We start from the raw sequence: 23,923 nt of genomic DNA on the forward strand, positions 1-23,923 counted from the left end.
CTCCTCCTCTCCTCCTCCTCCTCCCGGACCAACCTCCTCCTCCTCCTCCTCCTCCTCCTCCTCCTCCTCCCGGACCAACTCCTCCTCCTCCTCCTCCTCCTCCTCCTCCCGGACCATCCTCCTCCTCCTCCTCCTCCTCCTCCTCCCGGACCAACCTCCTCCTCCTCCTCCTCCTCCTCCTCCTCCCGGACCAACCTCCTCCTCCTCCTCCTCCTCCTCCTCCTCCCGGACCATCCTCCTCCTCCTCCTCCTCCTCCTCCTCCCGGACCATCCTCCTCCTCCTCCTCCCGGACCAACCTCCTCCTCCTCCTCCTCCTCCCGGACCAACCTCCTCCTCCTCCTCCTCCTCCTCCTCCTCCTCCTCCCGGACCAACCTCCTCCTCCTCCTCCTCCTCCTCCCGGACCAACCTCCTCCTCCTCCTCCTCCTCCTCCTCCTCCCGGACCAACCTCCTCCTCCTCCTCCTCCTCCTCCCGGACCATCCTCCTCCTCCTCCTCCTCCTCCTCCTCCTCCTCCCGGACCAACCTCCTCCTCCTCCTCCTCCTCCTCCGGACCAACCTCCTCCTCCTCCTCCTCCCGGACCAACCTCCTCCTCCTCCTCCTCTCTCCCGGACCAACCTCCTCCCGGACTAACCTCCTCCTCCTCCTCCTCCTCCTCCCGGACCAACCTCCTCCTCCTCCTCCTCCTCCCGGACCAACCTCCTCCTCCTCCTCCTCCTCCCGGACCAACCTCCTCCTCCTCCTCCTCCTCCTCCTCCTCCTCCTCCCGGACCATCCTCCTCCTCCTCCTCCTCCCGGACCAACCTCCTCCTCCTCCTCCTCCTCCTCCTCCTCCCGGACCCTCCTCCTCCTCCTCCCGGACCAACCTCCTCCTCCTCCTCCTCCTCCTCCTCCTCCTCCTCCCGGACCAACCTCCTCCTCCTCCTCCTCCTCCTCCTCCTCCTCCTCCCGGACCAACCTCCTCCTCCTCCTCCTCCTCCTCCTCCTCCTCCTCCCGGACCAACCTCCTCCTCCTCCTCCTCCTCCTCCCGGACCATCCTCCTCCTCCTCCTCCTCCTCCTCCTCCCGGACCAACCTCCTCCTCCTCCTCCTCCTCCTCCTCCTCCTCCTCCCGGACCAACCTCCTCCTCCTCCTCCTCCTCCTCCTCCTCCTCCTCCTCCCGGACCCTCCTCCTCCTCCTCCTCCTCCTCCTCCTCCTCCTCCTCCCGGACCAACCTCCTCCTCCTCCTCCTCCTCCTCCTCCCGGACCAACCTCCTCCTCCTCCTCCTCCTCCTCCCGGACCAACCTCCTCCTCCTCCTCCTCCTCCTCCCGGACCAACCTCCTCCTCCTCCTCCTCCTCCCGGACCAACCTCCTCCTCCTCCTCCTCCTCCTCCTCCTCCTCCTCCCGGACCAACCTCCTCCTCCTCCTCCTCCTCCTCCTCCTCCCGGACCAACCTCCTCCTCCTCCTCCTCCTCCTCCTCCCGGACCAACCTCCTCCTCCTCCTCCTCCTCCTCCTCCCGGACCAACCTCCTCCTCCTCCTCCTCCTCCTCCCGGACCAACCTCCTCCTCCTCCTCCTCCTCCCGGACCAACCTCCTCCTCCTCCTCCTCCTCCTCCTCCTCCTCCTCCCGGACCAACCTCCTCCTCCTCCTCCTCCTCCCGGACCAACCTCCTCCTCCTCCTCCTCCTCCCGGACCAACCTCCTCCTCCTCCTCCTCCTCCCGGACCAACCTCCTCCTCCTCCTCCTCCTCCTCCTCCTCCTCCCGGATCCTCCTCCTCCTCCTCCTCCTCCTCCTCCCGGACCAACCTCCTCCTCCTCCTCCTCCTCCTCCCGGACCAACCTCCTCCTCCTCCTCCTCCTCCTCCCGGACCAACCTCCTCCTCCTCCTCCTCCTCCTCCTCCCGGACCAACCTCCTCCTCCTCCTCCTCCTCCTCCCGGACCAACCTCCTCCTCCTCCTCCTCCTCCTCCCGGACCAACCTCCTCCTCCTCCTCCTCCTCCCGGACCAACCTCCTCCTCCTCCTCCTCCTCCCGGACCAACCTCCTCCTCCTCCTCCTCCCGGACCAACCTCCTCCTCCTCCTCCTCCTCCTCCCGGACCAACCTCCTCCTCCTCCTCCTCCTCCTCCTCCTCCTCCTCCTCCTCCCGGACCAACCTCCTCCTCCTCCTCCTCCTCCTCCTCCTCCTCCTCCTCCCGGACCAACCTCCTCCTCCTCCTCCTCCTCCCGGACCAACCTCCTCCTCCTCCTCCTCCTCCCTCCTCCCGGACCAACCTCCTCCTCCTCCTCCTCCTCCCTCCTCCCGGACCAACCTCCTCCTCCTCCTCCTCCCTCCTCCCGGACCAACCTCCTCCTCCTCCTCCTCCTCCTCCCGGACTAACCTCCTCCTCCTCCTCCTCCTCCTCCTCCTCCGGACTAACCTCCTCCTCCTCCTCCCGGACCAACCTCCTCCTCCTCCTCCTCCTCCTCCTCCTCCTCCTCCCGGACCATCCTCCTCCTCCTCCTCCTCCCGGACCAACCTCCTCCTCCTCCTCCTCCTCCTCCTCCTCCTCCTCCTCCCGGACCAACCTCCTCCTCCTCCTCCTCCTCCTCCTCCCGGACCAACCTCCTCCTCCTCCTCCTCCTCCTCCTCCTCCTCCCGGACCAACCTCCTCCTCCTCCTCCTCCTCCTCCCGGACCAACCTCCTCCTCCTCCTCCTCCTCCTCCCGGACCAACCTCCTCCTCCTCCTCCTCCTCCTCCCGGACCAACCTCCTCCTCCTCCTCCTCCTCCTCCCGGACCAACCTCCTCCTCCTCCTCCTCCTCCTCCCGGACCAACCTCCTCCTCCTCCTCCTCCTCCTCCCGGACCAACCTCCTCCTCCTCCTCCTCCTCCTCCCGGACTAACCTCCTCCTCCTCCTCCTCCTCCTCCCGGACTAACCTCCTCCTCCTCCTCCTCCTCCTCCCGGACCAACCTCCTCCTCCTCCTCCTCCTCCTCCTCCTCCTCCTCCTCCCGGACTAACCTCCTCCTCCTCCTCCTCCTCCTCCTCCTCCTCCCGGACTAACCTCCTCCTCCTCCTCCTCCTCCCGGACCAACCTCCTCCTCCTCCTCCTCCTCCTCCTCCTCCTCCTCCCGGACCATCCTCCTCCTCCTCCTCCTCCCGGACCAACCTCCTCCTCCTCCTCCTCCTCCTCCCGGACCAACCTCCTCCTCCTCCTCCTCCTCCTCCTCCTCCTCCTCCCGGACCAACCTCCTCCTCCTCCTCCTCCTCCTCCCGGACCAACCTCCTCCTCCTCCTCCTCCTCCTCCTCCTCCCGGACCAACCTCCTCCTCCTCCTCCTCCTCCCGGACCAACCTCCTCCTCCTCCTCCCGGACCAACCTCCTCCTCCTCCTCCTCCTCCCGGACCAACCTCCTCCTCCTCCTCCTCCTCCTCCTCCTCCTCCTCCCGGACCAACCTCCTCCTCCTCCTCCTCCTCCTCCCGGACCAACCTCCTCCTCCTCCTCCTCCTCCTCCTCCTCCTCCTCCCGGACCAACCTCCTCCTCCTCCTCCTCCTCCCGGACCAACCTCCTCCTCCTCCTCCTCCTCCTCCTCCTCCTCCTCCCGGACCAACCTCCTCCTCCTCCTCCTCCTCCTCCTCCTCCTCCTCCCGACCAACCTCCTCCTCCTCCTCCTCCTCCCGGACCAACCTCCTCCTCCTCCTCCTCCTCCTCCTCCTCCTCCTCCTCCTCCCGGACCAACCTCCTCCTCCTCCTCCTCCTCCTCCTCCTCCCGGACCAACCTCCTCCTCCTCCTCCTCCTCCTCCTCCCGGACCAACCTCCTCCTCCTCCTCCTCCTCCTCCTCCTCCTCCCGGACCAACCTCCTCCTCCTCCTCCCGGACCAACCTCCTCCTCCTCCTCCTCCTCCTCCTCCTCCTCCTCCTCCTCCTCCTCCCGGACCAACCTCCTCCTCCTCCTCCTCCTCCTCCTCCTCCTCCTCCTCCCGGACCAACCTCCTCCTCCTCCTCCTCCTCCTCCCGGACCAACCTCCTCCTCCTCCTCCTCCTCCCGGACCAACCTCCTCCTCCTCCTCCTCCTCCTCCTGGACCAACCTCCTCCTCCTCCTCCTCCTCCCGGACCAACCTCCTCCTCCTCCTCCTCCTCCTCCTCCTCCCGGACCAACCTCCTCCTCCTCCTCCTCCTCCTCCCGGACCAACCTCCTCCTCCTCCTCCTCCTCCTCCCGGACCAACCTCCTCCTCCTCCTCCTCCTCCTCCCGGACTAACCTCCTCCTCCTCCTCCTCCTCCTCCCGGACTAACCTCCTCCTCCTCCTCCTCCCGGACTAACCTCCTCCTCCTCCTCCTCCTCCTCCTCCCGGACTAACCTCCTCCTCCTCCTCCTCCTCCCGGACCAACCTCCTCCTCCTCCTCCTCCTCCCGGACCATCCTCCTCCTCCTCCTCCTCCCGGACCAACCTCCTCCTCCTCCTCCTCCTCCCGGACCAACCTCCTCCTCCTCCTCCTCCTCCTCCTCCTCCCGGACCATCCTCCTCCTCCTCCTCCTCCCGGACCAACCTCCTCCTCCTCCTCCTCCTCCCGGACCAACCTCCTCCTCCTCCTCCTCCTCCTCCTCCTCCCGGACATCCTCCTCCTCCTCCTCCTCCTCCCGGACCAACCTCCTCCTCCTCCTCCCGGACCAACCTCCTCCTCCTCCTCCGCCTCCTCCTCCTCCTCCTCCCGGACCAACCTCCTCCTCCTCCTCCTCCTCCTCCTCCCGGACCAACCTCCTCCTCCTCCTCCTCCTCCTCCCGGACCAACCTCCTCCTCCTCCTCCTCCTCCCGACCAACCTCCTCCTCCTCCTCTCCTCCTCCCGGACCAACCTCCTCCTCCTCCTCCTCCTCCTCCTCCTCCTCCTCCCGGACCATCCTCCTCCTCCTCCTCCTCCCGGACCAACCTCCTCCTCCTCCTCCTCCTCCTCCTCCCGGACCAACCTCCTCCTCCTCCTCCTCCTCCTCCTCCTCCTCCTCCCGGACCAACCTCCTCCTCCTCCTCCTCCTCCTCCCGGACCAACCTCCTCCTCCTCCTCCTCCTCCTCCTCCCGGACCAACCACCTCCTCCTCCTCCTCCTCCTCCTCCTCCTCCCGGACCAACCTCCTCCTCCTCCTCCTCCTCCTCCCGGACCAACCTCCTCCTCCTCCTCCTCCTCCTCCTCCTCCTCCCGGACCATCCTCCTCCCGGACCAACCTCCTCCTCCTCCTCCTCCCGGACCAACCTCCTCCTCCTCCTCCTCCCGGACCAACCTCCTCCCGGACCAACCTCCTCCTCCTCCTCCTCCCGGACCAACCTCCTCCTCCTCCTCCTCCCGGACCAACCTCCTCCTCTCCTCCTCTCGCACCACCCACCCTCCCTCCTTCACCCACCCTCCCTCCGCCTCACCCACCCTCTTCCCCTTCCCTCCGCCTCACCCACCCGCTTCCCCCTCCCTCCGCCTCCTACCCACCCGCTTCCCCCTCCCTCCGCCGCCTCCTTTCCCCCCCCGCCGCCTCCTTTCCCTCCTCCTCCGCCTCCTTTCCCTCCTCCTCCGCCTCCTTTCCCTCCTCCTCCGCCTCCTTTCCCTCCTCCTCCGCCTCCTTTCCCTCCTCCTCCGCCTCCTTTCCCTCCTCCTCCGCCTCCTTTCCCTCCTCCTCCGTCTCCTTTCCCTCCGCCTCCGCCTCCGCCTCCGCCTCCGCCTCCGCCTCCGCCTCCGCCTCCGCCTCCGCCTCCGCCTCCGCCTCCGCCTCCGCCTCCTTTGCCTCCGCCTCCGCCTCCTTTGCCTCCGCCTCCGCCTCCTTTGCCTCCGCCTCCGCCTCCTTTGCCTCCGCCTCCTTTGCCTCCGCCTCCTTTGCCTCCGCCTCCGCCTCCTTTGCCTCCGCCTCCGCCTCCTTTGCCTCCGCCTCCGCCTCCTTTGCCTCCGCCTCCTTTGCCTCCTTGCCTCCTCCTCCTTTCCTCCTTTTCCTTTCCCTCCTCCTCCTCCTTTCCCTCCTCCTTTCCCTCCTCCTCCTCCTTCTCCTCCTCCTTCTCCTCCTCCTCCTTCTCCTCCTCCTTCTCCTCCTCCTCCTTCTCCTCCTCCTCCTCCTTTTCCTCCTCCCTCCTTTCCCTCTTTCCCCCTTTCCCTCTTTCCCTCTTTCCCTCCTCCTCCTTTCCCTCTTTCCCTCCTCCTCCTTTCCCTCTTTCCCTCCTCCTTTCCCTCTTTCCCTCCTCCTTTCCCTCTTTCCCTCCTCCTTTCCCTCTTTCCCTCTTTCCCTCCTCCTTTCCCTCTTTCCCTCTTTCCCTCCTCCTTTCCCTCTTTCCCTATTTCCCTCCTCCTTTTCCCTCTTTCCCTCCTCCTCCTTTCCCTCTTTCCCTCCTCCTCCTTTCCCTCTTTCCCTCCTCCTTTCCCTCTTTCCCTCCTCCTTTCCCTCTTTCCCTCCTCCTTTCCCTCTTTCCCTCTTTCCCTCCTCCTTTCCCTCTTTCCCTCTTTCCCTCCTCCTTACCCTCTTTCCCTATTTCCCTCCTCCTTTTCCCTCTTTCCCTCCTCCTCCTTTCCCTCTTTCCCTCCTCCTCCTTTCCCTCTTTCCCTCCTCCTCCTTTCCCTCTTTTCCTCCTCCTCCTCCTTTCCCTCTTTTCCTCCTCCTCCTCCTTTCCCTCTTTCCCTCTTTTCCTCCTCCTCCTCCTTTCCCTCTTTCCCTCTTTTCCTCCTCCTCCTCCTTTCCCTCCTCCTCCTCCTCCTTTCCCTCCTCCTACCCTCCTCCTACCCTCCTCCCTCCACCCACCCTCCTCCCTCCACCCATCCTCCTCCACCCACCCTCCTGTTCTTCCACCCACCCTCCTCCTCCTCCTTTCCCTCCTCCCCTCCTCCTCCACTTCCCTCCACCCACCCTCCTCCTCCTCCTTTCCCTCCTCCCCTCCTCCTACCCTCCTCCCTCCACCCACCCTCCTGTTCTTCCACCCACCCTCCTCCTCCTCCTTTCCCTCCTCCCCTCCTCCTCCACTTCCCTCCACCCACCCTCCTCCTCCTCCTTTCCCTCCTCCCCTCCTCCTACCCTCCTCCCTCCACCCACCCTCCTGTTCTTCCACCCACCACCCTCCTCCTACCCGCCTCCTCCACTTCCCTCCTCCTCCCTCCACCCATCCTCCTCCACCCACCCTCCTGTTCTTCCACCCACCCTCCTCCTCCACCACCCACTCCTCCTCCTCCTCCTCCTCCTCCTCCTCCACCCACCCATCCTTCTCCTCCACCCACCCATCCTTCTCCTCCCGCAACATCCTTCCTCCTCCTCCTCCTACCCTCCTCCTCCACTTCCCTCCACCCACCCTCCTCCTCCTCCTCCACCCACCCACCCACCCTGTTCTTCCACCCACCACCCTCCTCCTCCTCCTACCCTCCTCCTCCTCCCTCCACCCATCCTCCTCCACCCACCCTCCTGTTCTTCCACCCACCCACCCTCCTCCTCCACCACCCACCCATCCTCCTCCTCCTCCTGCACTCCCACCCTCCGCCTCCGCCTGTATTGAGGATACCCTCCATTGTGTTGTGTGACACTACCATCCTGTTAAACGGGATAGACTTCAAACAGGTCTAACAACCCAAGACTGGGCATCCAAGAGGCGCTGTGGGCCACCAGCAGGAGCAGAATTGTACTCAACCACAATCTGCAACCTCATGGCCCGGCGTTTCCCACTACCATTACCACCAAGGGATTAATTCCTGGGAGTTCAGGAGAGCACGCCAGGTGCAACATCAGCATACCTAAAAATGAGGTGTCAACCCGGTGAAGCTACAACACAGGACTACTTGTGTGTCAAACAGCATAGGCAGCAAGTAATAGACAGAGCTAAAAATTCCACAACAAAATGTCATGCTTCCTTCGTGTATGGTGGTGGACAATTAAACAACTCACTGGAACAGGAGGATCCACAAATATCCCCATCCTCAATGATGGAGGAGCCCAACATACCTGTGCAATAGACCAGTGTTCTTCAAACTCAGGGGCGCGACGGGTGTGTCGCGGGCGGGTGTCGGGAGGGTCGAGGAGCCGTCCTTCGCGGCACTCCCAATCGCGCGAATCAGCCGCAGCAGCCGGCTTTTAATAACACTGGCTGCAAGCGGCCCTCAAAATGGCCGTGAACATAGTTTTAAAAATCGGCCGCATTGTGCATTGCGGCCGATTTTTAAAAAAAACATTTTTTAAAATATGTTCGCGGCCATTTTGAAAGCCGCTTGCAGCCGGTGTTATTAAAAGCCAGCTGCTGCAGAGACACAAGATTTTTTTACCTAATCTATCTAATCTTCCTGCCTAAAGGGAGGCAGAGGGCAGGTCGATTGCGATTCCTCCATTTTGTTAGCAGCAAACAAGCAACAGGACAGTAAAAATTTTTATGGATTATTTTGTTATAAGGAAGAGAGGACCAGAGACACACACAGTCCAGGATCTCACAACTAAACCTGCTGAAGAGAGTGACTCGGGAGAATCCACACCAGGACAAAGCAGTGCTGGTGTGAGCTCCAGGGCCTCTGGTGAACAGCCCATTTAGAAGAAACTGAAATCAGGCACAAAGCAGTATAAAGACGATTTTTTAAGGTATGGATTTATTAATTGTGCCAATGCAAATCAGGATGCAAGGCCCATGTGCGTTATATGCAGGGAAGTGCTGGCAACTGAAAGTTTAAAACCCTCAAAACTTCAAAGGCATTTGAAGACTAAGTATTGCGAGTTCGAGGACAAACCTCTCGATTTTTTTCAAAGGATGCAACGAGAACTTAAATCGTCGGCTGAAGTCCTCAGCAGAAATGTTACATTGAACGACAAAGTACAATTAGCCTCTTACATGGTAGCTTACCGTGTAGCTAAAGAGAAAATACCCCTCACTATAGCAGAGAGATTAATTCTCCCTGCAGCATTAGATCTAGTTTGTTCGTTCATTGATGAGAGGTTCGTTGAAAAAGTGAATACACTTAGTGATAACACAGTGGCTCGCCAAATTTCTGATATTGCTGAGAATTTAGAAGCCCAGCTTATTTCTCATTTAAAATCAGCGCAGGCACTCTCAATACAACTGGATGAAAGTACAGACATTTCAAATTGTGCAACCTTGCTAGTATACGTTAGGTATGTTTGGCACAATGAATTTGTGGAAGATTTGCTGTGTTTTGAATTGTTTTGTGGTTGGAAAGTGCGGGCTCGACTGGGGTAATTGCGGAGGAATCACAAGTGATGGAGCAGCCAACATGACTGGGAAAAACAGCGGAGTTATAGTAAGGATTAAGGAGGCAGCTGGTCAGGACATTGTTTGGAATCATTGTTTTATTCACGTGAGGCACTGACATCGAAAGGAATTCCATCCAATCTTGAAGTGGTGTTGAAAGGAATAGTGAAAGTTATGAATTTAATTAAACACAGCCCACTCAATACCAGACTTTTTGACACTCTGTGTTCCGTTATGGGGGCTGAGCACACACTTCTTGTTCCACACAGAAGTACGTTGGCTGTCAAAGGGTCGGGTGCTACTCCGAGTTTACGAACTGAGGTACGAAATCCACGCTTTCCTCCTCGAGAAATTGTCCCCTCTGGCTGATTCATTTGCTGATGAAACTTGGATGCTAACTATGTCTTACCTTGCAGACATCTTTTCAATTCTCAATGAACTGAACCTCAAATTGGAAGGGAAGGATGATGATTGCTTTCGGCACTCTGAAGAAATCGAAGTTTGCCAAAAGATATTGAAAGTTTGGCAATTGCGAGTGCGAAGCCAAAACTACTAAATGTTTCCCACACTGCTACGACACATTGAAGAAAACAGCATTAATAAGGAAACTGTAAATGGATTGGCAAGCCTTATTGAGTTGCATCTGGCTGCCCTGATCGACAATTTAAATTTAAGATTCTGAGAGAGAGGAGGTGGGTGAAAAATCCCTTTGAGTTTGAGACCCCAGAATCAGTTCTTAACTTGCAGCTGCCTCCAAAAGAAGAAATTGAGCTTATGCGTCTCAGCTGTGACAGCATATTAAAAACACGGCACAAGTCAATGAGGCTGTCAGCATTCTGGAGTAGCATCTCTGAGGAGTATCCAGAACTGAGTAAAACAAGCATTTTGTTGCTCTTGCCCTTCACAACGACCTACATGTGCGAGGTTGGATTTTCCGTCCTCACAAAGATGAAGACGCCACAAAGGAACCGGCTGAATCCTTCATCCAATATGCGCATAGCCCTCTCTTCCTGTGAACCTAATTGGAGTGAGATCGTGAGGACCAAGCAGGCTCACCTCTCGCATTAACGGTAAGAGAAAATGGTGGGTCGCGAGGGTCGGCCGGCGTGGGTCGCGAGGGTCGGCCGGCGTGGGTCGCGAGGGTCGGCCGGCGTGGGTCGCGAGGGTCGGCCGGCGTGGGTCGCGAGGGTCGGCCGGCGTGGGTCGCGAGGGTTGGCCGGTTGGTAAAAATGGGTCCCCGGAAAAAAAGTTTGAAGAACACTGCAATAGACAAGGCTGAGGCATTTGCTACAATCTTTAGCCAGTAGCGCCGAATGGATGATCCATCTCGGTCTCCTCGAGAGGTCCCCAGCAGCACAGATGTCAATCTTCAGCAAATATGATTCACTGCACGTGATATTGATTGATATCAAGAAACGGCTGAAGGCTATGGGCCCTGACACTATTCTGGTAATAGTAATGAAGACTTGTCCTCCAGAACTTGCCGCACCCCTAGCCAAACTGTTCCAGCACAGCTACAACACTGGCATCCATGCGACAATGTGGAAAATTGCCCAGGTGTGTCCTGTGCACAAGAAACTGGACAAATCCAAACCAGTCAATTTTTGCCCAATCGGCCTGCTCTCCATCATCTGCAAAGTGATCGAAGGGGCCATCAACAGTGGGCTGGATTCTCCGCACGCTGACGCCAAAATCGGCGCAGGGGCGGAGAATCCATTTTCCCACATGGAATTGGGATTGATGGCGGTTCCCTGATTCTGCATGTCCCAAAAAGTGGCATACTCTGGGAGTACACTGCGCTGCCTGGAACCACCTGGAGCCAGAGGCCCGCTCCGCCCCCAACCGGCCAAAGTCCCAACGGCGTGGAACTAATGTGGCCCAGCCAGTCGGGATACTCTCATTGCGGCTGCGGACTCGGTCCATGGCTGCCCTGGTTGGGGGCAGGCCGATCGGAGGGCAGGGGGGGGGGCCTTATAGGCGGCCGGGGAATGTTTGTGCGGGCGTTGAGGGTCAGGTGCGCAGGCGATAGGGGTTTTTCTTTTTCGGGTCCAGCTCTGCAGTCCGAGTCCGCCATGGAGCATGGCGCGGTCGCTGGAGGCTGTCACTGTGCGCATGCGTGGCTTCCGACCCGGAAGTGTGGGGGCCCATATCTGCAGCAAAAGCAGCTAGATCTACTCTGAGTCCCTGCTAGCCCCCTGCAAGTCTAGGAATTTGTGGTCCTTTCACGCCAGTTTTTCTGGCGTGAAACTCCACCGTTTTGACACAGTCCCAATAATGGAGAATCCACTCCAGTATCTTCAAGCCACATTTACTCAGCAATAACCTCTCACGGACGCTGAGTTAGGGTTCCGCAAGGGTCACTCAGCTCCTGATCTCATTAGAGCCTTGGTTCAAACATGGTCAAAAGAGCTGAATGCCTGAGGTGAGAGTGACTGCCCTTGACCTCAAGGCAGCATTTGACCAGGTTATGGCATCAAAGAGCCCTAGCTAAACTGGAGTCAATGGAAATCAGGGGGAAAACTCTCTGCTGGTTGGAGTCAAACCTGGCACAAAGGAAGATGGTTGTGGAGGTTGGAGGTCAATCATCTCAGTCCCAGGACATCACTGCAGGAGTTCCTCAGGGTAGTGTCCGAGGGCCAACCATCTTGAGCTGCTTCATCAATGACCTTACTTCCATCATAAGGTCAGAAGTGGGGATGTTCACTGATGACTGCGCAATGTTCAGCACCATTCGTGAATCCTCAGATAATGAAGCAGCCCTTGTCCAAATGCAGCAAGACCTGGACAATATCCAGGCTTGGGCTGACAAGTGGCAAGTTACATTAGTGCAACACAAGTACCTGGCAATGGCCATCTCCTCATACAAGAGAGGACCTAACAATCGCCAATTGGCATTACCACCCCTGAATCCCCCACAATCAACATCCTAGGGGTTACCATTGATCAGAAACTGAACTGGACTAGCCATAGAAATACTGTGGCTGCCAGGGCAGGCCAAAGGCCAGGAATCCTATGGTGAGTAACTCGCCTCCTGACCCCCGCAAAGCCTGTCCACCATCTACAAGGGACAAATCAGGAGTGTAATGGAATACTGGCGGGGCTGGTTTAGCACAGTGGGCTAAAAAGCTGGCTTGTAATGCAGAACAATGTCAACTGCGCGGGTTCAATTCCCGTACCGGCCTCCCCGAACAGGTGCCGGAATGTGGCGACTAGGGGCTTTTCACAGTAACTTCATTGAAGCCTACTTGTGACAATAACTTATTATTATTATTATACTCTCCGCTTGCCTGGATGAGTGCAGCTCCAACAACACTGAAGAAGCTCGATACCATCCAGGACAAAGCAGCCCACTTGATTGCTCCTCCTTCTATAAACATTCAATCCCTCCACCACCAATTAACAGTGGCAGCCATGTGTACCATCTATAAGATGCACTATAATAACTCACCAAGGCTCCTTAGACAATACCTTCTAAATCCATGACCACTACATCTAGAAGGACAAGACATGCAGATACCAGGAAAGCCTACCACCTGGAGGCTCCCCTCCCAAGTTAGTCACAATCTCTACTTGGAAATATGTCTCTGGGTTTAATTTCTGGAACCCCGTCCCTAACAGCACAATGGGTTTATCTACACCTCAGGAATTGCAGCGGTTCAAGAAGGCAGTTTACCACCACTTCTGAAGGGCAACTAGATATGGGTAATAAATGCTGAACTAACCAGCTACACCCACATCCTGTAACTGAATTTAAAATAAATACCTCCCTTCCCCCCCCCTTTTCCCACCACCCCCTTTCCTACACCATCCACTCCCTCCCCCTTCTACACTATACCACCCACTCCCTCCCTCTCCCACACTACACCACCCCCTCTCCTACACTACACCATCTACACCCTCCTACTCCTTCCCTGCTCCCCCACACCACTCTCCCCCTCTCCCACCACCACTCTCCCATACCGCACCATCCACCCCCTCCCCCTCTCCCACCACCCGCTCTCCCACACCACACCATCCATCCCCTCCAAAATCTACAGGGCATGGGCGAATCCTGGATGAGGTGGAGTTCCTCCTGGAATGCTGTCCCACCTCATCTGGGACCAGGAGCAGGATATGTGTCGATAACCCCCTCTGATCTCCTGTTATAAATGGACTTGCTTAATAAGTTGGGATATGGGTGATGGGCAGATGTTCGTGACTTCAGGCTGAGGTAATTACCTGGGCCACGTCTGCCCTGGAGGCGTACAATATGCCTCCTTTCACCCAGAATAACTCTCTGCCAATAACTCTCAAGGCCCATTTGACCTTTGAGGTTGCAGGAACACCCACTCTTCAGTTGGCATTGACTCTATAGAATTATACAGTAACCCATACAAACCCTCATCCTAATCTACATCCATATTTTAGTAACAATTTGAATAGACTGATATTTGAAAACAGGGCAGGGTGAATTCACTGAATATTTTTGGCACTAAAGAGGTGAAAAGGGGACCATAATGAAGTCTGGAGCTGAGACTCTGGTTTAATAAGTGTTTATTGTAAGGTGTTATTGTGGGAGAGGAGTGGAGGCCTGTGCAAGAGCATCATTAATGAGCTGATTGCAAGTTAAAATGCTCATTAAAGAGGCAGCATGACAGTTTGGTGATGTTTCCACTGACAACCTCTCCTAACAACGCGCAGCTGATTGGGTCTAAATGTGGTGTTGATGTGGATTTCAAACATTACTTAAAGGGATGCTCATTATTTCTGATTCACTTATCGCTGGAGCTGTACTGAGGATGTCACAAACACATCGGGAGAGTTTCTGAGAGAATTTGTCCAAATTTCACCAACTCTGGAGCAACGTTTATTCTGGAAATTCTCCTGAGGAATTTACTCAGTAAATGTAAGTGTGTTACTGCACCTTAGTGGATATCTGGAGGGTGTTCGATCACCATGTTACCCTTGATCTGGATGAGGAATGAAAGTTGCAGCTGAGGTTGGGTAAAACAGCAGCAGCCGCCGCAAGGAGAGGGGTGGGAAGTGGGTAAGCTGGGTGCTGTTGGCAAGGTGAGTGAGAGGGACGAGGTGAGGGGTATGGGTGATCTGACGAGGTGAATTCCTTCCACAGGAAGTCCCTCCATATCTGAGGCTCCAGTGCCATGTCCGGGAAACAGTTCACCCTCACCCTCGATCCCACAGCCATTCTAGAAGCTGTCACTGAGTCAGTCACCGTCTGGGGAAGTGGGTACGAGGAACTCGCGCTTAGTGTTCTAATTGTGTCTAATCAGCTTTTAAATGAAACTCATAGGTGTTTCTTTGGTGCCTGCAGGCAAGTTCAGACCATGAAACTGGTTAAATTAACCCCCAAACTGTCGGGTAGATCCAGACTTTCAAACAGTCCAGTTCTTTCAACCTAGCACCCTCTTTGCTGCTGTTTGGCAAAAAGCACCAAATTCCAGGAGCGTGTCTCTGAGATACAGAAAGGGCAGTGGTGCTTCAACAGAAGATTAAACCTGCAGATTTCATGAAAGAAAATCAGTTTGAAAGAAAAATTGGTTTGAAATTTGTGTGAAGTAATTTAGTTCAACATGGACTTAGAATGGGAAAGAATTCAAAATTAAATGGTATATATTTAAAGATTATTTTTGAAATGATAGGTTAGCCTTATGGGTTATTATTTTGGCATTTTGAGATTATAACTATACTACTGTAAATATATATCTACATTATAAACTAGATTTGCTGATTTTTGCTGAAAGAAAATTGAATCAATAGTTTTATAGGTGAAGTGAGCTCGGAGGTTGTGATGCTCCCTGTGCTCAGTGATAATGGGAGAGATGGTGTGGAGGTTACCTGTAAATGGCGGCACGGTGGCACAGTGATTAGCACTGTTGCTTCACAGCTCCAGGGTTCCAGGTTCGATTCACGGCTTGGGTCACTATCTGCGCGGAGTCTGCACATTCTCCCTGTGTCTGCGTGGGTTTCCTCCGGGTGCTCTGGTTTCCTCCCATAGTCCAAAGATGTGCAGGTTAGGTGGATTGGCCATGATAAATTGCCCTTAGTGTCCAAAAAAGTTAGGTGGGGTTACGGGGAAAGGGTGGAGTTGTGGGCTTAAGTAGGACGCTCTTTCCAAGGGCGGGTGCAGACTCGATGGGCTGAATGGCCTCCTTCTGCACTGTAAATTTTATGATTCTGTGAACCATACCCCAATCACAAAGGAATGGCACCCCCAGTTCATGGTGGGACTGCGACCCCCACCCCCTGCATGTCACAGTGGGACCACCGCTCCCCCTTCCACAATGTCATCTTCAGCTGCTTCACCAATGACCTCCCTTTCATCGTAAGGTCAGAAGTGAGGATGTTCACAGATGACTGCACCCTTTCATCGTAAGGTCAGAAGTGGGGATGTTCAGATGTTCAGCACTATTCCATAAGACCATAAGACATAGGAGCAGAATTGGGCCACTCCTGGGGTTTACCATTGATCAGAAACTGAACTGGACTAGCCGTATTAATACTGAGGCTATCAGGGCAGGTCAAAGGCTAAGAATCCTATGGCGAGGAACTCCCCTCCTAACCCCCCAAACCCTGTCCACCATCTACAAGGCACAAGTTAGGAGTGTAATGGAATACTCTCCACTTGCCTGGGTGAATGTAGCTCCAACAACCTTCAAGAAGCTTGACACCATTCAGGACAAAGCAGACCAGCTTGACTGCTCCCTCCCCCTTCCACATACATTCAAACCCTCCACCACAGACGAACAGTGGCAGCCGTGTGTACCATCTACAAGATGCACTGCAGTAACTCGCTAAGGTTCCTTAGACAGCAACTTCCAAACATACAACCACTTCCATCTAGAAGGACAAGAGCAACAGATCCCTGGGAACCCCACCACCTGAAGATTCCCCTCCAAGTCACTCACCACCCTGACTTGGAAATATATTGCCGCTGCTTCACTGTCGCTGGGGTAACATCCTGGAAGGAACTCCCTCCCTAACAGCACAGTAGGTGTACCTACATTTCAAGGACTGCAACGGTTCAGGAAGGCAACTCACCACCACCTTCTGAAGGGCAACTAGGGATGGGCAATAAATGCTGGCCTAACCAGCGACGCCCACATCATGCAAATGAATTGTAAAAAAAGGAAAATGGGGAAGAAAATTAGTGGGCAGTAACGTCTCATGGATATTTGGAGGTCAGACATGACACAATAATCTCCTATTCCAAGAATCAAGTTATTGGTTCACATCGCTGAAGACATTCTATTTCCAGAGTATCTTTTTTAAATATCTTTTAAGTTGGTTTGATTTGAAAGGCTATTGAGAATCTCCCACAGGGCTGTGTCATTGTACTCTGTCCAAACATGCACTGGGCTGGAGCCAGGAATTCCTGGGTAAAAGCTATATCACATGAGGCTGCTCATTGCTGGGAAAACAAAATAAATTCAGCTTCCTTGTAACTGTAACTGTAAGAGGGACTGGGAAAAAACAGTCAGTGCAGGGATCCCCTGCGGTCGTACCCCTGAGAAACAAGTATACCGCTTTGGATACTTGTGGGGGGGACGACTTACCAGGGGTAAGCCATGGGGTACGGGCCTCTGGCACGGAGTCTGTCCCTGTTGCTCAGAAGGGAAGGGGGGAGAGGAGCAGAGCATTAGTAATTGGGGACTCTATAGTCAGGGGCACAGATAGGAGATTTTGTGGGAGCGTGAGAGACTCACGTTTGGTATGTTGCCTCCCAGGTGCAAGGGTACGTGATGTCTCGGATCGTGTTTTCCGGGTCCTTAGGGGGGAGGGGGAGCAGCCCCAAGTCATGGTCCACATTGGCACCAACGACATAGGTAGGAAAGGGGACAAGGATGTCAGGCAGGCTTTCAGGGAGCTAGGATGGAAGCTCAGAACTAGAACAAACAGAGTTGTTATCTCAGGGTTGTTGCCTGTGCCACGTGATAGTGAGATGAGGAATAAGGAGAGAGAGCATTTAAACACGTGGCTACAGGGATGGTGCAGGCGGGAGGGATTCAGATTTTTGGATAACTGGGGCTCTTTCTGGGGAAGGTGGGACCTCTACAGACAGGATGGTTTACATCTGAACCTGAGGGGCACAAATATCCTGGGGGGGAGATTTGTTAGTGCTCTTTGGGGGGGTTTAAACTAATGCAGCAGGGGCATGGGAACCTGGATTGTAGTTTTAGGGTAAGGGAGAATGAGAGTATAGAGGTCAGGAGCACAGATTTGACATCGCAGGAGGGGGCCAGTGTTCAGGTAGGTGGTTTGAAGTGTGTCTACTTCAATGCCAGGAGTATACGAAACAAGGTAGGGGAACTGGCAGCGTGGGTTGGTACCTGGGACTTCGATGTTGTGGCCATTTCGGAGACATGGATAGAGCAGGGACAGGAATGGATGTTGCAGGTTCCGGGGTTTAGGTGTTTTAGTAAGCTCAGAGAAGGAGGCAAAAGAGGGGGAGATGTGGCGCTGCTAGTCAAGAGCAGTATTACGGTGGCGGAGAGGATGCTAGATGGGGACTCTTCTGCCGAGGTAGTATGGGCTGAAGTTAGAAACAGGAAAGGAGAGGTCACCCTGTTGGGAGTTTTTTATAGGCCTCCTAATAGTTCTAGGGATGTAGAGGAAAGGATGGCGAAGATGATTCTGGATATGAGCGAAAGTAACAGGGTAGTTATTATGGGAGATTTTAACTTTCCAAATATTGACTGGAAAAGATATAGTTCGAGTACAATAGATGGGTCGTTTTTTGTACAGTGTGTGCAGGAGGGTTTCCTGAAACAATATGTTGACAGGCCAACAAGAGACGAGGCCACGTTGGATTTGGTTTTGGGTAATGAACCAGGCCAGGTGTTGGATTTGGAGGTAGGAGAGCACTTTGGGGACAGTGACCACAATTTGGTGACGTTTACGTTAATGATGGAAAGGGATAAGTATACACCGCAGGGCAAGAGTTATAGCTGGGGGAAGGGCAATTATGATGCCATTAGACGTGACTTGGGGGGGATAAGGTGGAGAAGTAGGCTGCAAGTGTTGGGCACACTGGATAAGTGGGGCTTGTTCAAGGATCAGCTACTGCGTGTTCTTGATAAGTATGTACCGGTCAGACAGGGAGGAAGGCGTCGAGCGAGGGAACCGTGGTTTACCAAGGAAGTGGAATCTCTTGTTAAGAGGAAGAAGGAGGCCTATGTGAAGATGAAGTGTGAAGTTTCGGTTGGGGCGATGGATAGTTACAAGGTAGCGAGGAAGGATCTAAAGAGAGAGCTAAGACGAGCAAGGAGGGGACATGAGAAGTATTTGGCAGGAAGGATCAAGGAAAACCCAAAAGCTTTCTATAGGTATGTCAGGAATAAGCGAATGACTAGGGAAAGAGCAGGACCAGTCAAGGACAGGGATGGGAAATTGTGTGTGGAGTCTGAAGAGATAGGCGAGATACTAAATGAATATTTTTCGTCAGTATTCACTCAGGAAAAAGATAATGTTGTGGAGGAGAATGCTGAGCCCCAGGCTAATAGAATAGATGGCATTGAGGTCCGTAGGGAAGAGGTGTTGGCAATTCTGGACAGGCTGAAAATAGATAAGTACCCGGGACCTGATGGGATTTATCCTAGGATTCTCTGGGAGGCCAGGGAAGAGATTGCTGGACCTTTGGCTTTGATTTTTATGTCATCATTGGCTACAGGAATAGTGCCAGAGGACTGGAGGACAGCAAATGTGGTCCCTTTGTTCAAAAAGGGGAGCAGAGACAACCCCGGCAACTATAGGCCGGTGAGCCTCGCGTCTGTAGTGGGTAAAGTCTTGGAGGGGATTATAAGAGACAAGATTTATAATCATCTAGATAGGAATAATATGATCAGGGATAGTCAGCATGGCTTTGTGAAGGGTAGGTCATGCCTCACAAACCTTATTGAGTTCTTTGAGAAGGTGACTGAACAGGTAGACGAGGGTAGAGCAGTTGATGTGGTGTATATGGATTTCAGCAAAGCGTTTGATAAGGTTCCCCACGGTAGGCTATTGCAAAAAATACGGAGGCTGGGGATTGAGGGTGATTTAGAGATGTGGATCAGAAATTGGCTAGCTGAAAGAAGACAGAGGGTGGTGGTTGATGGGAAATGTTCAGAATGGAGTACAGTCACAAGTGGAGTACCACAAGGATCTGTTCTGGGGCCGTTGCTGTTTGTCATTTTTATCAATGACCTAGAGGAAGGCGCAGAAGGGTGGGTGAGTAAATTTGCAGACTATACTAAAGTCGGTGGTGTTGTCGATAGTGTGGAAGGATGTAGCAGATTACAGAAGGATATAGATAAGCTGCAGAGCTGGGCCGAGAGGTGGCAAATGGAGTTTAATGTAGAGAAGTGTGAGGTGATTCACTTTGGAAGGAATAACAGGAATGCGGAATATTTGGCTAATGGTAAAGTTCTTGAAAGTGTGGATGAGCAGAGGGATCTAGGTGTCCATGTACATAGATCCCTGAAAGTTGCCACCCAGGTTGATAGGGTTGTGAAGAAGGCCTATGGAGTGTTGGCCTTTATTGGTAGAGGGATTGAGTTCCGGAGTCGGGAGGTCATGTTGCAGCTGTACAGAACTCTGGTACGGCCGCATTTGGAGTATTGCGTACAGTTCTGGTCACCGCATTATATGAAGGACGTGGAGGCTTTGGAGCGGGTGCAGAGGAGATTTACCAGGATGTTGCCTGGTATGGAGGGAAAATCTTATGAGGAAAGGCTGATGGACTTGAGGTTGTTTTCGTTGGAGAGAAGAAGGTTAAGATGAGACTTAATAGAGGCATACAAAATGATCAGGGGGTTGGATAGGGTGGACCGTGAGCCTTCTCCCGCGGATGGATATGGCTGGCACGAGGGGACATAACTTTAAACTGAGGGGTAATAGATATAGGACAGAGGTCAGAGGTAGGTTCTTTACGCAAAGAGTAGTGAGGCCGTGGAATGCCCTACCTGCTACAGTGGTGAACTCGCCAACATTGAGGGCATTTAAAAGTTTATTGGATAAACATATGGATGATAATGGCATAGTGTAGGTTGGATGGCTTTTGTTTCGGTGCAACATCGTGGGCCGAAGGGCCTGTACTGCGCTGTATTGTTCTATGTTCTATGTTCCTTGAATCCCAGATCTCTCAGTACATTGGGACTAACCCAAAAATTCATCTGGGTTATTCATCATCAACTGAGACTCCTCATTGACATTGCTGAATACTGCAAGGAACTCACATACACAAGAATAAAGGGAATTTTAAAAACCTGGAGAACTTGCCAAGTCTCTGTGTACAGGACAGGGCTCAGTTATGGGACAATTGTAGAATGTATAAACAGGGCCGAACATGTGCAGATAGGCCTCAGTGCGTAAAGGATTAGGCTGACTATGAACAGTTAATTGTTCTAGGACAAGAGAACATAGAACATACAGTGCAGAATGAGGCCATTCGGCCCATCGAGTCTACAACGACCCACTTAAGCTTTCAGTTCCACATCCCCGTAACCGAATAACCCCTCCTAACCTTTTTAGTCACTAAGGGCAATTTATCGTGGCCAATCCATCTAACCTGCACGCCATTGGACTGGGAGGAAACCGGAGCACCCGGAGGAAGCCCACGCAGACACGGGAGAACATTCAGACTCCGCACGGTCTCCGGTGTGCACAGGATGAGGCCCCGCCTGCACAGGACGGGCCCCGCGTACACAGTACGAGGCCCCTCGTGTACAGGACAGCGTCCCATTTGCACAGGCTCTTTGTGGTGTAGGTTGTTGAGATGAGATGAGGGGTTCTTGGCTGAGAGTCAAGAATCATCCCATAGTTTAACAAAGAATCTGATTGGTGGATGAAAGTGTTTGATGTGTGGGTTCACCAACGGGGAGACTGTGAAGTTGGAGGTCACATGGTGGAGGTCACGCGGATTAATCAGTCAGCAGCCAGTTTTCTGATTATTTCTTTAAGTTACACATCTAGACCAAGATTTGATATTCCTGAGAACACCAAACTGTGAACTAATCCTTGGCTTCTAACTCATTTTTATAATTCTACTCTTAAGAGCTTTTCCGAGAACAAACCCTCTCTTTCTTCAGTCTTTCTATTCCCAGCCTCTCCGTTTGATGGTACAGTGTGTGTGTAACACAGGACTCTCAGTGACCCCGTACACTGTTTATCCAAAAAAAGAATGATGGCATCTCATTGGTTCCAGTATGCGGAGAGGGGAGGGAGGCAGGTCACAGGTCATTGGATAGCTGAAGGTTAGTGAAAGTGCAGCCAAGACTGTGGGGTCAGTGAGTGACACCATCTCGTGATTGGTACTCAGAATCAGCCCCTGCTGTTCAGTCTTTGAGCTCTCTGAATACACAGCCCTCTGGAAACTGAGCCTTCTTGCAGGAGAGAACAGGCTGACACCATTTCTGCAGATAAGTATGATTTTCTCATCTATTCTCGAGCTGTTAATTATGCAGTGTATTGTTTATTGACAGGGTGGGCTGCATGAGGGATGAAGGATTTGGTGCCAGTGAGTTGATTTTTGGAACGCTGTGTGAACACTGTACTCCATCTCAGGCCTGTTATTAAATCTCACAGCTCCTGATAGGAGGCTGGAATCTCAGCAGAGACGAGCAACAGATTTCATCTCTGACATGAGATAGATTAATCGTTAGCTCTCTTTACTGAGTAGGATGCCAAATATATACATTGAAGAGCCAGACCACACAAGGCTTTGTCTCCAATTGATCTCTATACTCAGTGATTCAGTCATCTAAAAATAGTTTCTCTTTGAATAAGGCACTGACCTGGGATATAGGCTGACCCAGGTTAGACAAAGTGCACCAGGCTCATTTGACTCGGGCCAGAGAGATGAAGACTACACAGCGACCTGGGATAGACAGGACAGATAGGGTCACACTGATGTGTGACTGGCCAGATCAGGAAAAATTGACTGGGATGACAGGACCAGGAAGACAGTGACCTAGGTCAGACATGATTCTGTTATGTGACACTATCACCGTGCCAAATGGGATAAATTCAGAATAGATCTAGCAACTCAAGACTGGGCATCCATGAGATGCTGTGCGCCATCAGCAGCAGCAGAATTGCATTCAATCACAATCTGCAACCTCATGGCCTGGCATATCCCAAAGTTTACTGTCGTGTTGGGTGTTCTGATACACAAACGAACCAACACGGTTGTAGATGGTACAACTCTGTTTTATTATTCTGTACAATAATAACTATTAACTTCTGGCTGTGGTTCGTACTTCACCAGCTAACCTGTGGACCCAGCCCTAGCACTATCTGAGAGAGGCACTCAGCACATGGTCTATGTCTGAGTGGCACGCTGTGAGCTCTGTGCTCTGAGCTATCTCCTGGTAGAATGAGCGGGAACTGTGGCGTTCCCTGTTTTATAGTGCGTGTGCTCTCATTGGTGATTGGCTGTGATGTTGTGCATGTGTGTTGGTTGGTCCATCGACCTGTCCATCAGTGTGTGTGTGTGATTGCACCATGATATGTTAATATGGATATCATGACATTTACCATTACCACAAACCCAGGGGATCAATCTTGGTTCAATGAAGAGTGCAGGAGAGCATGCCAGCAGCAACATCAGGCATACCTAAAAATGAAGTGTCAACCTGGAGAAGCTACAATACAGGACTAATTTGATGTGCCATGTAGCATGTGATAGACAGAACTAAGTGATCCCACAAGCAACAGATCAGAGCTAAGCTCTGCTGTCCTGCCACATCCAGTCGTGAATGGTGGTGGACAATTAAATAACTCTCCAGAGGAGGAGGCTCCACAAATATCCCCATCCACCGTGATGGGGGAGCCCAGCACATCTTTGCAAAAGACAAGGCAGAAACATTCGCAACAATCTTCAGCAAGGGGTCCAGAGTTGATGATCCATCTCGGTCTCCTCCAGAGGTCCCCAGCATCATAGATGTCAGTCTTCAGCCAACTTTATTCACTCCACATGATACCGAGAAACAGCTGAAGGCACTGTATGCTGCAAAGGCTATGGGCCCTGACAATATTCTAGCAATAGTGCTGAAGGCTTGTGCTCTAGACCTTGTCACGCCCCGAGCCAATCTGTTCCTGTACAGCTACAATATTGGCCATCTACCTGGCAATGTGGAAAATTGTCCAGGTGTCCATAAGACAAAAAAACAGGACAAATCCAACCTGGCCAATTACCACTCCATCAGTCTAGTCTCCATCATCAGTGAAGTGACAGATGGGGTCATGAACAGTGCTATCAAGTGGCACTTACTCAGCAATAACATGCTCAGTTTGGCCAGTGTCACTCAGCTCCTGATCGCATTACAGCCTTGGTTCAAATGCCAGAGGTGAGGTGGGAGTGACTGCCCTTAACATCAAGGCAGCATTTGACCGAGTAGGGCATCAGAGCTCTAGCTAAACTGGAGTCAATGGGAATCGGGGAAAACTCTCAGCTGGTTGGGGTCATACCTAGCACAAATGGGAATCGGGGAAAACTCTCTGCTGGTTGGAGTCATACCTGGCACAAAAAGATGATTATGGTGGTTTTTGAAGGCAATCATCGCAGTCTCAAGACATTACTGCAGGAGTTCCTTGGGGTATTAACAAAGAAATGTACAGCACAGGAACAGGCCCTTCGGCCCTCCAAGCCCGTGCCGACCATACTGCCCGACTAAACTACAATCTTCTACACTTCCTGGGTCCGTATCCTTCTATTCCCATCCTATTCATATATTTGTCAAGATGCCCCTTATGTCCCTATCGTCCCTGCTTCCA

General features: G+C 53.5%; 1 protein-coding gene across 3 annotated transcripts in view; it reads left to right on the forward strand.

Moving 5' to 3' along the window:
* Positions 1-23,923, forward strand: part of pltp (phospholipid transfer protein) — a 200,640-nt gene that overhangs the window by 6,860 nt on the left and 169,857 nt on the right. The window contains exon 1 of one of the 3 annotated variants that reach the window (XM_072514497.1): positions 13,926-14,057. The exons of 1 other annotated variant lie outside the window; for it this stretch is intronic. The gene's annotated coding sequence lies outside the window, so the exon portion shown is untranslated. Of the gene's footprint in view, positions 1-13,925; positions 14,058-21,431; positions 21,572-23,923 lie in introns of those variants that run through there. One more of the 3 variants, XM_072514496.1, reaches the window with a different exon arrangement.

Source organism: Scyliorhinus torazame, chromosome 8, assembly GCF_047496885.1.
Source record: "Scyliorhinus torazame isolate Kashiwa2021f chromosome 8, sScyTor2.1, whole genome shotgun sequence".
Lineage (NCBI taxonomy): Eukaryota > Metazoa > Chordata > Chondrichthyes > Carcharhiniformes > Scyliorhinidae > Scyliorhinus > Scyliorhinus torazame.